Source organism: Sceloporus undulatus, chromosome 3 (genome assembly GCF_019175285.1).
Source record: "Sceloporus undulatus isolate JIND9_A2432 ecotype Alabama chromosome 3, SceUnd_v1.1, whole genome shotgun sequence".
NCBI lineage: Eukaryota > Metazoa > Chordata > Lepidosauria > Squamata > Phrynosomatidae > Sceloporus > Sceloporus undulatus.
The window spans coordinates 235,453,999-235,467,467 of record NC_056524.1 but is presented as its reverse complement, the minus strand read 5'-3'; positions in this window follow the sequence as shown (position 1 = coordinate 235,467,467).

Below are 13,469 nucleotides of genomic sequence, written 5' to 3'. Positions count from 1 at the left end.
GATTCATTTCCATTTGCACAGAGCTTTGACAACATTGTGTGTGTGTGTGTGTGTGTGTGTGTGTGTGTGTGTGTGTGTGTGTGTGCGCCTCACAGCTGTTAGGAAAGGCAACAGGGGCACCCCATCCCCCATGGCTCAGATTAAAGGTGACTACTTCTCAGGACTATTATTAACTTTGGTGGTTTTGATGTAGAAAAACTAGCTATAACAAATTATTTCAAAATACCCTTTTTAAATTAAGAGTAGACTTCTGAACTCTGCCGTGGATCTTGTTTTTAGTACTGTCAAGTTGGAAATTAAATTTCAGTTGTGATTTTAAAAAATCTTCACTGCCAATTACCTGATTCTTCAGCATTGCATGAAGTGTCCCGAAACAGACTGCTGTGAATATATGAACAATACTAGGTCTCAAAATGTATGTATTAACAGTGACAAAAATAACCTTTATTTTTGAATATATTCCTTTTGAACACTAGTGTGGGGTAAGATTTCAGACATTCTAAAAAATGACATAGGACAATCAATATAGTTGCTCACAAACCATTTTCTGCCTATGGTCTTCCTGTTATATTTCTGTATGGCCATAGGAAATAAGAGCAATTACTTTTAACAGGGCTTTTAAATTGGAACATTATTGGATATATTTGTTTTGCTTTTTTGGAAAATGTAAATTCTTAAATAAAACTTAATTTTACTAATTCTCATCTGTTTTCTTCCCAGTACTAAAAGTGTAGCTCATGAATTATTGGCACAGCACCAGAAAGCTTCTTGATATTAGTCCTATAAACCACACAGAGGTATTCCAAATGGTAATTGCCTGATGTGTACATTAGGAAAACAATTGCCTGAGGATTATGACCTGCTGTTTCTGATAAATTATTTTTTATTCCCTCCCCTATAATAAGTTTGATACAAAGCATCCTTCTGTTTTTCAGCTATAAAAAAATTCATGTTTTTACTAAAACCTTGACAGTGAAATTTCTCCATTATAAATAACTTAAAGTTCTGTTTATATGTTACTCATCACATAACCACTCCTTGAAATTCTGGCAATATGGAACTTACTACATAATTGTGGCAATTCATGTCACTAGCTGCTGTGTATGTGGATCAGATACTAAAGGAATGATATGCAACCTTTGTATGATGCTGAAGATATTTCATGAAGTAACTAATAGCTACTTTTAGGTCTTTTATTCTGTTTTTGGGAGAAAATGCTGAATTTATTTTTATTGTATGATTTGGGGATACAGTAATTTTAATTTTTACTGCCCCATATTATATTTTGTTTGTATGGTTAGTTAAAGCGTGAACAATGTGGTAGGATTCTGTATTTTAAAACAGACGTCAGCGACAAAACATGCATATACTTTTATGTTGAGACTGTTGCTATTAGAAATAAAATCTGATTGATCAAATAGAAATGTTACTTTGTAGTATCATACACTTTATAAATAAATACTTGTTATTTTTTTATGGAAATTTTATATAAGAACCTATTTCTGTATATTTCAAGTGATCCTGTATTTTATTAAAATCCTACAAGTAAGGATTGTGCAGAACAAGACAAGTATTTGCATCTAATTGAATCAAAAAGCATGCATATTCTCAAGAAAAATAATATCCAGCTGCTTGTGACCTGAAAAGTAAAACTAAACTGTAGAACAGAATAAAATAATTTAAAGGCAACTGGGGTTGTTCTTGTTTTCAAGCAAAACACTGTGGCAGAGAAAAGCTGTCAAAGGTTAGTGTTTGTTGCATGTGTTCTCCATTTCAGAAAATACATCTTACAGAGTAAACTGCAGGGGAAACAGGGTCAAGTCAAACTGATGTTTTCACAATAAATATAAAACATGACTAATTCCAGTGCTTAGTAGGTTCTAGCACCATACCCAGTTGATTTTCTTATTTCTTAACTACATTGTGCGTTTCTTCCCTGTCCTCCTGCTGCCCATTTTACATATTGCTGGCAATTCAAATATTGAAAATTGTATTTTCTAACAGCACAGTCTTAGTGTTGTTTACTTGGAAGCTGAGTCCCACAGAGATCAATGGGACTTTCTCCCAAATGAGTGTACATGGAATTGCAGCCAACGTAATCTAATCAAATATTATAAAACTATTCACTTGAGTAAGAACTATTCAATTATATTTTAAGCAAAGCTTGGGAGAGTGTGTGTATGTGAGTGTGCGCGTGCACGCCTTCAAGTTGCCTGCTGACTTATGGTCACCCTATGAATTTCATAGGGTTTTCTTAAGCAATGAATATTCAGAGTTACTATGCATCTGAGGAAGTAGACAAGTCTACAAAAGCTCATGCTGCCAGCTTCTTTATTTCAGTTAGTCTCCAAGGTGCTACAAGATACTGATAAAATGTAGTTAGTTGCCTTTGGGGAGGGTGTAACATTACCTTTCAAAATTAACATAAGCAGGAGTACTTTATTGTTGTAAAGTAAGGTGTTGATTCCCCCACAAGCTCTGCTATTGTTTTGAGAACCGCATGAAAGTGTAACATGCCTCCCAAGGAAATTTTTTCATCTTTTGGTAAAATGCATTGAAATGGCTGCAGATCAGAACCTTCTCTCCACATGTCTTCCCTCTCCATACGTTCTGATTAGATGGGATGATGTTATTTTTATTTTAAAAGTAATGATTTGGAATCACAAAGAAATTTGGAAGCATGGTGTTGTCTCCTTATTCTCCCTAACCTTATGGACTTTGCTTTCAATTTGCTAATGCCTTATCAGTAAAATAGAATGCAAACAGATGGATAGAGAGACATAACAAACTTTATATTTGGAAGGCAGGCAGGCAGTTGAATCCTGTCCAGTATCTTGATCCCCAGCAAGCAAGAAAAAGGAATATAACCTTGGAAATAAGGCAAATTTTCTCCTAAGCCTCTTGTGCTGTAGGATTATACTAGCTTCTTTGGGTGCCAGTAACTAGCATTATTATGTAGATGCGCTGAGGGAGTCTGGGTCTAATACTCTGCCATTCAGTCATTAACATGTTTGCCAGACTCCCTCCTATGAGAGATGCTACTGACCTATTAAGGCTGATGACAGTCCTTTGTAGATGACCTTATACAAAAGTTCATATTTCCTACATTAAAAATACAGTTTATTCAGATGTTAATTACAGATTGTATTTCCTTTTTAAACATTTTAAATTTTGTTACAAATGGAACTACAAAGTTCTGAACTACAGGGACCTTCTTTGATTCTTCCAGTTTATTAAGAGCAGAGGGGGGAAAAGTCTAGTAAAAACAGTAGAATGCATTAACTTTGGTAAAACAGAGGAAATTATTTTGTTTTCTTTGGTGTCAAGCAAACCATTCCCATAAAAGAACTGAGAATACAAAACCAGGAACTGGAATGATCAGATACTGTACATTGTCTTGCATGAGCCATCCAGTTATATGGGTTTTAGAAATAATATTGGGGGAGTGAATATAGGAATACCTTGACTTAAACAATGAAAAATGTCTTCAGAAAAATGGGAGGAAAACTTGTCTCTGGCTTTTTCTATCTTTTCCCTAGGTCTTCACATCTCTTCATAGGAGACATGCTTGTCAGTTTAACAGTCTTGTAGGGATCTTGGTTAGTTGGGAAGTGTGTGAGCTTTGCATATGAGGAAGGAGGTTTTAGTGAAGTGTCTGAGGGGAAAGTTCAGGGAAACTTTACAATGAAATTGGGTATTTGCTTGAAATAAGTAGAGCCAGTTAACATGCTTGATGTTTCAAAAAGCCTGTTATTCAGTACAATTAGATGTTCAGGTGTTACATCTCTGCCAGAGTGTCACTCATTTGACAGTTTTGGGAGGAAATTGGTTGGTTACATTTATACAGACCAAATGCCCAAGGGAAAACATTTGCTGGTCCCTTATGGTAGCCACCTTAGGGCCCCAAATAAGAAACCCAGATTGACGACAGGAGCCCAGAGTTGGTGTCTTTGTGAGCAACCTGCCAGGTTATCTATCTGCTGTCTACACTCACTGACCCAAATGGCATCTTTGATGGGTAATTTTTTATCAGTACCAGTATCCTGAGAGCCAGCGTGGTGCAGTGGTTTGCACATTGGATTACAACTCTGGAGACCACAGTTCAAATCCCCAATCTGTCATGGAAACCCACTGGGTGACCTTGGGCAAGTCACATTTTCAGCTTCAGAGAAAGGCAAAGACAAACTCCTTTGAACAAATCTTTTCAAGAAAACCTGTGATAGGGTTTGCCGTACATCAGAACGACTTAAAAGGCACACAGTCACTGCAAATGTACAAATGCAGGTAATGTTTAGTTGATTATTAGTTTATTTTCTCCCTCACTTTTCTTATACATTTGTTTTGACTGTACTAGCTCCAAAAACTGCAGATACATTTGGGAGGGGGGGTAGGCTGACCATGGTAGGAAGATTCAGGCCTGCTTTATTGACTATCTCTTAGAGAAAGTTTACTTTGTGTAGCTAAATATCTGATTTAAAATCTATGGGATGAATAGATTCTGGTCTTCATCTGATCATTCGTGGATGGCTAGAAGGATGCACCAGAGCCTTAGATGAAAGGTTTCTGTTTATGAGATGAAGCCTGACAAATGAGAAACTCTGTATATGTAAAGTACTTGCCCAGATGCACTGTGTGCTCTTTATGAATTCTGTAATAATAGGGACAATATAATGTCATAATCATGGATCATATTATTACTAGTTATATAACATCATAATCGTGGATTGTATTATTAGTAGTTACATCATTTTGCAACAGGAGTACAGATTGGTTTTCTCATTCAAAGAAAAGTGGAGATCAGAAAAAGTCAAAACAGCAAAAATAAATAGCATTTGTTCATTAAACTCTGCTTCAACCCTCCATGTTGGATAAAGGGCCAAATTTGAACAATGTCATCTTTGTTGGTATTGTTGAAGTCCTGCACTGGAAAAGGCTGTGTTAATTAAAAATGCCAGAGTGTTTGTTCAACCACCCATATAGTGAGTGTGATATGTGTAGGTTGCTCCTTAGGACATGCACTTACTGTACTCCCATGCTCTAACTTGTGAAACATTCCTTTAATTCCTATGTTGCAAAGAAAGCTGTTTACCTATTACCACTAAGACTTCTATGAAACATTAATTATTAGCCTACCTCTCTACATAGGTTAGACTTACGTGTTTTATGAGCCACTCTCTTCCTCCTCTGTGAGATTTTCTGATAATTTCTAATAAGTTGCTCTTCTTTTATCATCCTTTATTTTGTTCTCATTTACTGCACTGTTTTTGTAGTGCCACTGCATATAAACACAAGTCAAGTGACTGAAAATCTATGAGAAACTCAAAATTATCAGAAACTAATTATAGTAATCAAGGTTCATGTTAGGTATATTTTCTGGCATTAACTCATAATTAGCAATGAGATGGCTCTGAGTCTATTAAGAAGCTGTTCTGGGATTTTAGGGGACTTTGAGCAGACTAAACTATGGCATATCTTACTGCCTCACCCAAAGAAAATTAACATTACAATCCTCTGCATTTTTATTCAGAAGTAATTTCTGATCCCCCTAGGCACTGTCCCATCCCATGTGCCAAAGTTGTGCATGGGGTGCTCCTCTATTGCCAACAAACAAATATGACAGTTTCATCTAGCCCTGGTGCTTGCCCATTTTAAGCAGGTTGTCATACATCAAATAGGAAATGTTTCCAAATTAAAAGCAATATATCTTAACACAGTGCTACTCAAAATGTTGGCCCATGGATCACTGCTGGTCTATGAGCCATTGGCTGCTGGTACATGGCAAGTTTCTAGGAAAGGAGCAGTTATCATTAATGGGTACAAATACGGTCCCTAGCACATTTATGTGGAGGAAGGAAAGGCTGCTATCACATCAGCTGAAGCTGTTAAGAGCACTGCCATAACAGATTTGCCCCATTATTTCTTCATTTAACATTTATGCCCACCCCATATTGTATGATCTCAGGGCAAATCCAGAATTTAGAAGAAAAGCATATTGGCAACCAGTGCAGTTCCTTTAAGGCTGGTGTTATATGCTGAACTATCTTCAGTGGCAGCCCTTATAATGTGCTTACAATAATCTAATAAGGAGATTACTGGTGCAAGTATTAGCATGGCTAGTTGGCCCTGTACAGGAAAGGCTACTACTATGGGCAAGGTGAGGTGGCAGACCTGGGTCTCAAAAGGCAAAGATGGGTCCAGAAGTACTCCCAAGCAACACACCTGCTCTCTCAGGGAATTGGTATTGCCACTCCAACTGTAGTCTAACAGCATCTGGAATGGTGATGTGTTCCCCATCATGGCTATAATAGAAATGAGTGTGTAGCTGAAGTTTCAGGGCACAATTGAAAGTTCTGGTTATGATCAAAAGAGCTCTTTTAAAGCCTGAGTCCAGTAATATAAGAGCCCATACAGACAGGCCAAAATAATGTTGCTTCGGCTCACTGAAGGTTTGCTGTTTAAATGATGCATGCGTCCTAAGAGACCAAAAGCCATGCCAAAGCCATGCTCCAGGCCTCTATGAACACAAAAATTAAATTTCTTTGTTTTATGGAACGGCAAAACTGTATCAGTTTTAATTAAAAGAGGTTTCTTCTTTCTACATTTTGCTCATTTTTAAAATATATATGAACATCATCAAACAGCTAGCACATGTAACAGATAGCTTTATTAAAGTGAAAAGGAGGAGAAAATAAGTTCTTCTATTGAGACTACAATTCAAAAATGAAAGGGCACAGGATATGAGTCAATCCAGCTCTAATTAACCATTTCTGTTTTGAACGCTTTTGCCACTCATTTGAATAGCACCACTCAACAAGACAGAGGCAAAGGCAGGTTGGGACAGTTACCATTGCCTCTGGCAGGGGCAAGATAATTACAGATAGATAAGTAGTTACAGTAAGGGAGTGTACTTCCTGGAACGTTCTGGAGTCAGTACCAGTTTAAGACTTGCTTTTTACCTCGCTGCCAGAGAGTAATGCCCCAACCTGTAGGTACAGTTTTGGCTTCTGGTACTCTACAATTACTTTAAGCGTACTCTAATTAAGACATCAAAATTACTGCTTTGAGAGAAAGGGATTTATTATGGTGATCATACAAATACTGCATGTTTAGTTTTTGTTGCAAGAAAATGTGTTGCTAAAAGTGTATTGTTTTTTATGAATATATATCATTTTCAATCCACTTGCTTAAATAAAAACAACCAGCAATAAATTCTACCCCCGCCCCCCCGGCCAACCAAGTTCTTTATAGTTGTTAGATGGACTCTGTAGTATCCACAGCCTTGGTTTTGCAAGGTCTTAACAGAGATGTTAATAACAGGGTGTACTGGAAGTCAATCGTAGAATCTTAAAAGTTGGAAGGGATCATAAGGGCCATATTGTTCAACCTCCTGTCATGCAGGAACACACAACTAAAGCACTCCTGAAAGATGCCCATCCAATGTCTATGTAACAACCCCCAAAGGAGTATCCACCACCCTCTGGGGCATTCTGTGCTACAGTTGAATATCTTGCAGTAAATAAATCCTAACATTTAGGTGGAATATCTTATCTTGTAATTTAAATACTGTAATAGGGTCAAAGGCAACCTGACAGCAATGAACAACAAGTCTTGTTAGGTGAGGGGTGTCTAATGGGATACATGGCTAATTTGAGGAGCATTTATTTAGGCCTGGGTCTGTCTTAAGGCGAGATGTCCAGAAGTTACTATAGAATGACAATGAAGTTTGCCAGCACCTGACTGGACAGCAAATATGAAACCAGCATGATGGAGGGATGCTAAAGAGAATCTTGAAGATACATGGCTAAATGGAAACTGTGGCAGAAAGATAGATAAAAATGAAAGAAGTGGAAAGCAGGGTGATAATGGCAGGGCTTTTAGATCAACTGAGAACATTACTGAGGGCAGTGCTACATATTACTGAGAACATATCAAAGTTCTCAAATGCCATGCTCTCATTTTCCAAATGAAATTTTCTTTCTTTCTTTTTATGCTGGAATTATTAACTACATTGTCCCATTAGTGCTAGATGTTGAGAAAAAACATACTTATATTTCCCTTTTTTAAGGAAAAAAAATCATAGAGTTTCTTTAATACTAACATTTACAAGAGTGATAAATCACTATAATACTGCACTTGAAGATCCAAACTGAAAATATGGCAGTAGCCTAAGAGAAGATACAGAGCTTTATTATTTTTCCAATTACCTTCTTTTCAGACTAGGCTTCTTGCATAGATTCATGATTCCTAAATTAGGTTTCTTTCTATCTCTCATTTCCACAAAGCCCTCATTCAAGGTTTTATATTTGAAATGAACTTAGGCTGCACACACAGAAAAAAATACTCACAGGCAAAGTACAACATGCCCATGGCAGGGCAATTGATACAGCAAGATACAAAAAAGGAATTTTTAAAAAATGATTCCTAAAAAACTGGATTCATTAAAAAAAATAAAGATAAAAATGGGCAGAGAACACCTATTACAGTCATCATTTTGGAGAGGAGCATCTCCCTGAAAGTAAAGACATTGAAATATGGGAATATACATTTAGAATCTTCATTTCAGATGTCAGAAATGTACATACCTACATGTGATGACATTTTTTGTTCTAAAAATGACATTTAAAATGTAGATTAGAATCATCAAGAGTGGCCCTTCTCTCAGTCCCACCACCATCACAAGCGCGGTTGGTGGAGACACAAGAGAGGGCCTTCTCAGTGGTTGCCCCTAGACTCTGGAACTCACTTCCCAAGGAGGCCACATTGGCCCCCTCCTTGTCCTTCTTCAACAGGCCAAAACCTTTTTATTCAGACAGGCTTTTAAAACACTCCTGAGACATCCAGCCTTTGCTGTTGTGTATCCAGCTAGTAGGGACATGGCAGATGCTTCTCAGCTGCTCTCAGCCACTACAGAGCATTGTCAAGGAGATGCAAGAAGGTGAGAGACCACAAGGACCATCAGGTCCAATCCCCTGCCATGCAGGAACACACAAAGCACTCACAACAGATGGCCATCCACCCTCTGTTTAAAAAAGAAGACGCCACCACACTCCAACGCAGCATTATTACACTGTCAAACACCTCTTACCTCCAGGAAGTTCTTCCTAATGTTTAAGTGGAAGCTCTTCCATTTGAATCCATTACTCCTTGTCCTAGTCTCTGGAACAGGAGAAAATAAGCTTGCTCCTTCTTCAGTATGACATCCTTTCAAACATTTAAACATGTCATTGTGTGCATTCAGGTCAACTCTAACATATGGCAACCCTTTCATTAGGATTTCTTGGCAAGATTTATTCAGAGGAGCTGAAAGTGTGACTTGCTCAAGGTGAGTTAATGTCATTGACAAAGGGGGATTCAAACCATAGTCTCCCAGAATCCTAATCATACACTCAACCCACTACACATAAACAGGCTCTTGCTTTAGTATGGCTGTAGCGTCCAAACAACCCTTACAGGCAGCTTTATGTAGAATGCTGTATAGTAGTTGTGCTTGTCACTTAGGATATGGATCACAGAGGCCAGCACCTGTGAATCAAGAAGCAGTTATGCCTTTCCTGTTGTTATTTGACTTACAACAACCCTATACTAAAGTTATTTTGGCAAGATTTCTTCAGACGTTTGCCATTGCCTGTCTCTAAGACTGAGAGAGTATGACCTCCCCAAGGACATCTAGTGGGCTTTCTAGGGCTGGGCACAGTCAAGATTCAAACCCTGCTCTTCCAGAGTCCTAGGCCACCACTCAAACTATTACAGTATGCATAACTTATGAAGAGGGCTTCTTGGCACCAGCTTCTCCCTGCTTTTATCAGAATACATGTAACCTAGAATCCTTCCTGAATTCCAAAGAATTCATACTGGAAGGAAAGGGGAACTCAAATAACATTCTTGATCAGGCATACAAAAATGTAAGAGGAGCAGATCCATGACTGTGTGAGACAGTGTGGGGAAATGGGGCTGTTTTGGTACAATTCTGGTTGTGCAAACCACTGATACTGTGTAAACCAGTTCAGTCAACAAGGTTGCAAAACCCTTCAGACAAGGATAGATGCAAAGCCTGTCATAATTGTGTCTTGCTAGGGTAAATCAAGGCAAGGGCCTTTAATTATACCAAGTAGGGCTTATAGCCTCAGAGTGAATTTTGTTCTGCTTTAGCTATGATTGCATTTGTGTTTGTCAAAATACATCTGTCACATGCATAAAAGAGGCCCACGGCGGCTTCAAGCGATGGCACACATTACATAACTTTTAACCTGGATTTGGTTGCCCTGCTACTCAGTTTTCGAAAAATTCAGATGTACTAAAAGGCATTTCATTTGACATATTGTTTAAAATAAATAAAATAAAGATATACATGTGAAACTTGATTTTTTTACAAGTTTTATTAAACTCGTTAATTAATGGAAACAATTACAAACCATCCCTTGGGAATGACTAATAAAACTACCCTCTTAAGGAGCTTGCCTCAGCAGCAACCATCTTACACCTTCTATCTTACACCTTCACTACCAAGATGCCCTGATAGGGCAAAGTCACATCAGAGCCATAGTTGATCCAGGCTAAAGCCAGGAAAGGGCAGGCAAAAAGTAGCAATTTAAAGTCTTTGTGCACACTTCTTCTTTTGTACACTTATTTCATAGGCATGCAGTATTCAGTGTGCTATCAGTCCCTACAGGAGAAGGGTGGCTACAGATAGGAAAATCTTGGAGATTGTATCACTCTATGGATTCAAAGAGAGTCTAATAAAGGGCTAAAAGTGTGGGAAAAGGAAGAGCGAATCTCAACATCTTTTGATCTTATTATGTAGCAACATCCAGAGGGGAGCTATGTCCTTATTTAAGGTGTGTGTGGGCAGATGTCAACCTGTAGGTTCTAGTTTGTTTTACTAAAAGCCCAAGATCCATCACTCTAAGCCTAATGCTAAACAGGAAACAAATTATGGAGCAGGTTGCCTCGAAGACTGAACTCAGCCTAGAAATCTGTGATGAATCCTCACAAATTCTTTAGTTAGTGGAGGCTTCTGGGAATCAAAGAGGAAGAGTTTTTCTTGCAAATTCATTCCTTCTTCCTGAACCCTTCCACACTACCTGCTACACTGTTTGGGAGCAGATTTTGAGGGAGGTTGTATCCAGAACTGTAAAGCAAAAGGGGAACTAGCACAGAAGCATTTACTGGACCATGAACAGAGGGACACATCCGGATATAACCCATAGACCTTATGCAGTTGCACTTTCCCAAAAATCAGTGAGTCTAGTCTCCAGAATATAAATCACACCAGTTGTTAAACTAGAGATTCCTACCTTGAGACCACTAGTCCAGCTTCCAGTTTGTGCAGAATGTTCTGTTTCAGCAGAGAAATGAAAGCTACAAGGCTGTTAACCTGCATTGATACATGCTTTGATTGGCTGGAGTTCCTGAAACAAATAGATCTGCAAGCATTCAGAAATGAGTAAAGATCCAAAGCATTTATTTCCATATACCAGGGCTGGCCCAAGACAATTTGCTGCCTGAGGCACAACAGCAAATGGCACGTTTTTCCCCAGTTCAAAATGACACAAGGTAGGTCAGGTTATTTTATTCACTCCCAGCACTGTGGGTGGTGATGATAAATAACCATTAACCAAATAAGCATATTTTCATGACATCCAGATTCAGTTGCCTGAGGTGGCTGAACCACTCTGTCTAAAAGGGGAGGGGGGGTAGATCAGAAATTGATCAAAACATTAATTGACAAAAACAACCTGCACAGAATAACGATAAATAAAAATACCACTGGTTTTAATTTAATACTTTAGAATAGTCCCTCAGAAATAAGTGTGATAGTTAGGGATTACTAAAAGTACTGGATGTAAAATTATGAGCCACACTGAGTCTTCCCATGCTGAATGTGGTATTATCAGGGTTTTTAAAAGTCTGAAATTTTAAAATGAAAGTATCTTCATTTTGCCCATCAGGGGTGGGCAAAATGCAGCCTGCAGGCCTCATAAGGCCCCACCCCAGGGCCATTTTTGTGGGTCCAAAAGATAAAAAATGGTTTTGCTTTAATTTCCCCCAAAATGTTACCTTGGGTGCACTCCCACCACATTTTGCAGCCACCTGACCAATTTACTACTGGATTGGTAACATATATCATTACTGAGAAATCTGTATGAATCCTTAAAAACATCTATATTCAGAAGAAATAACATTCCCACTTAAGCAATGAAAATGAAAAGAAGAGGGACCAAATTGAGTCTTTCTCCTTTCACCATTTTGCTATAGATCCAACAGGATGCTAAAGGGATGAATAAACAGTGTCTCAGGTAGGTGCTCAAGTAGTTCCTGCTTTATTTCACCCACTGAACCAAATAATCAGAGCCATCCAAAACACTAGCCCAGATCCACCCAGCTGTGCTTTCTATGGACACACTCTACTTTCCTTCCCTTCATCCCAAATTCCCATGACCTGACCGTTTTTACGTATGTGAAATCTCATCCATGTTTCTAGGATGCACACTCTGCATCTTATGCGTCTCAGTCAAACTACCTATGCCACCAGCTGCCCCCACTTTGCCCCTGCCCTCCCAAATGATTACCTCTCTTTTCTAGCACTCAGATTACATTTGGTAGCCATCTCCACTTCTTAGACCACAGGTGGGCAAATGTGTCCCAGGGACTGCATATGGTTCCCAAGGCCATTTTATGACTCCCAATGCTTCACAAGCATTAATTTCTTTTGTCCTCAAATGCCTGCTATGGGTTTTGGGGGTAGTTTGCCACATTTTGCCCTCCAGGGCCATTTTAGGCCCAAAAGATGACTTTTTAAAGACAAAAAACAAGAAATGTTTTCCAGGTCACCTTCTGTGGAGGAAAATTGTGTTTTGTGTGTGGTGGTGCAGTTCTTTACTGCAGCCTTTAGCATCAACAGTTTCCCACCCCGACTTAGACCTTCCTTCGAAGTCCAGCCTCATTGAACAAGAACCCCAATACCCTCCATTCAGTCAACTGGCCACAATTCACTGTCACCTATAAGTGTTGTTTAGGCCTACTACACTCTTAATTCCTCAGTTCCACTTGCCATTGACTTTTATTTCTATTTCAAATGATTCCTATTACAAGAAATGAAATACCTTTTGTGCAATGGCAGAAAGAGATTCCTAGATTTAGCTGGCAGGCAAGGAAACCTTTAATAATATTAAAAACTCTGCACAATGCTAAGGAAAGGGGACACCTGGGAATCCCTAAATTGTATTACAAGGCCTGTTGTTTTGTATGGTTGAAGGAACTGATAACGGTTAGAGATGTATTCATTCATTCATTCATTCATTTAGAGAAGTGAAACTCTTGGGAAACTGAAGGTCATAATGTAAGTTTTGGTTGGCATGGTTACCTTTGGTACAATAAATATAAGGCACACTTTGAATTTAAAAACCATTGTATTAGAAAGGCTCTCCTATGTGTTTTCCTAAGATAATATTAGCTAACTTACCACAGGA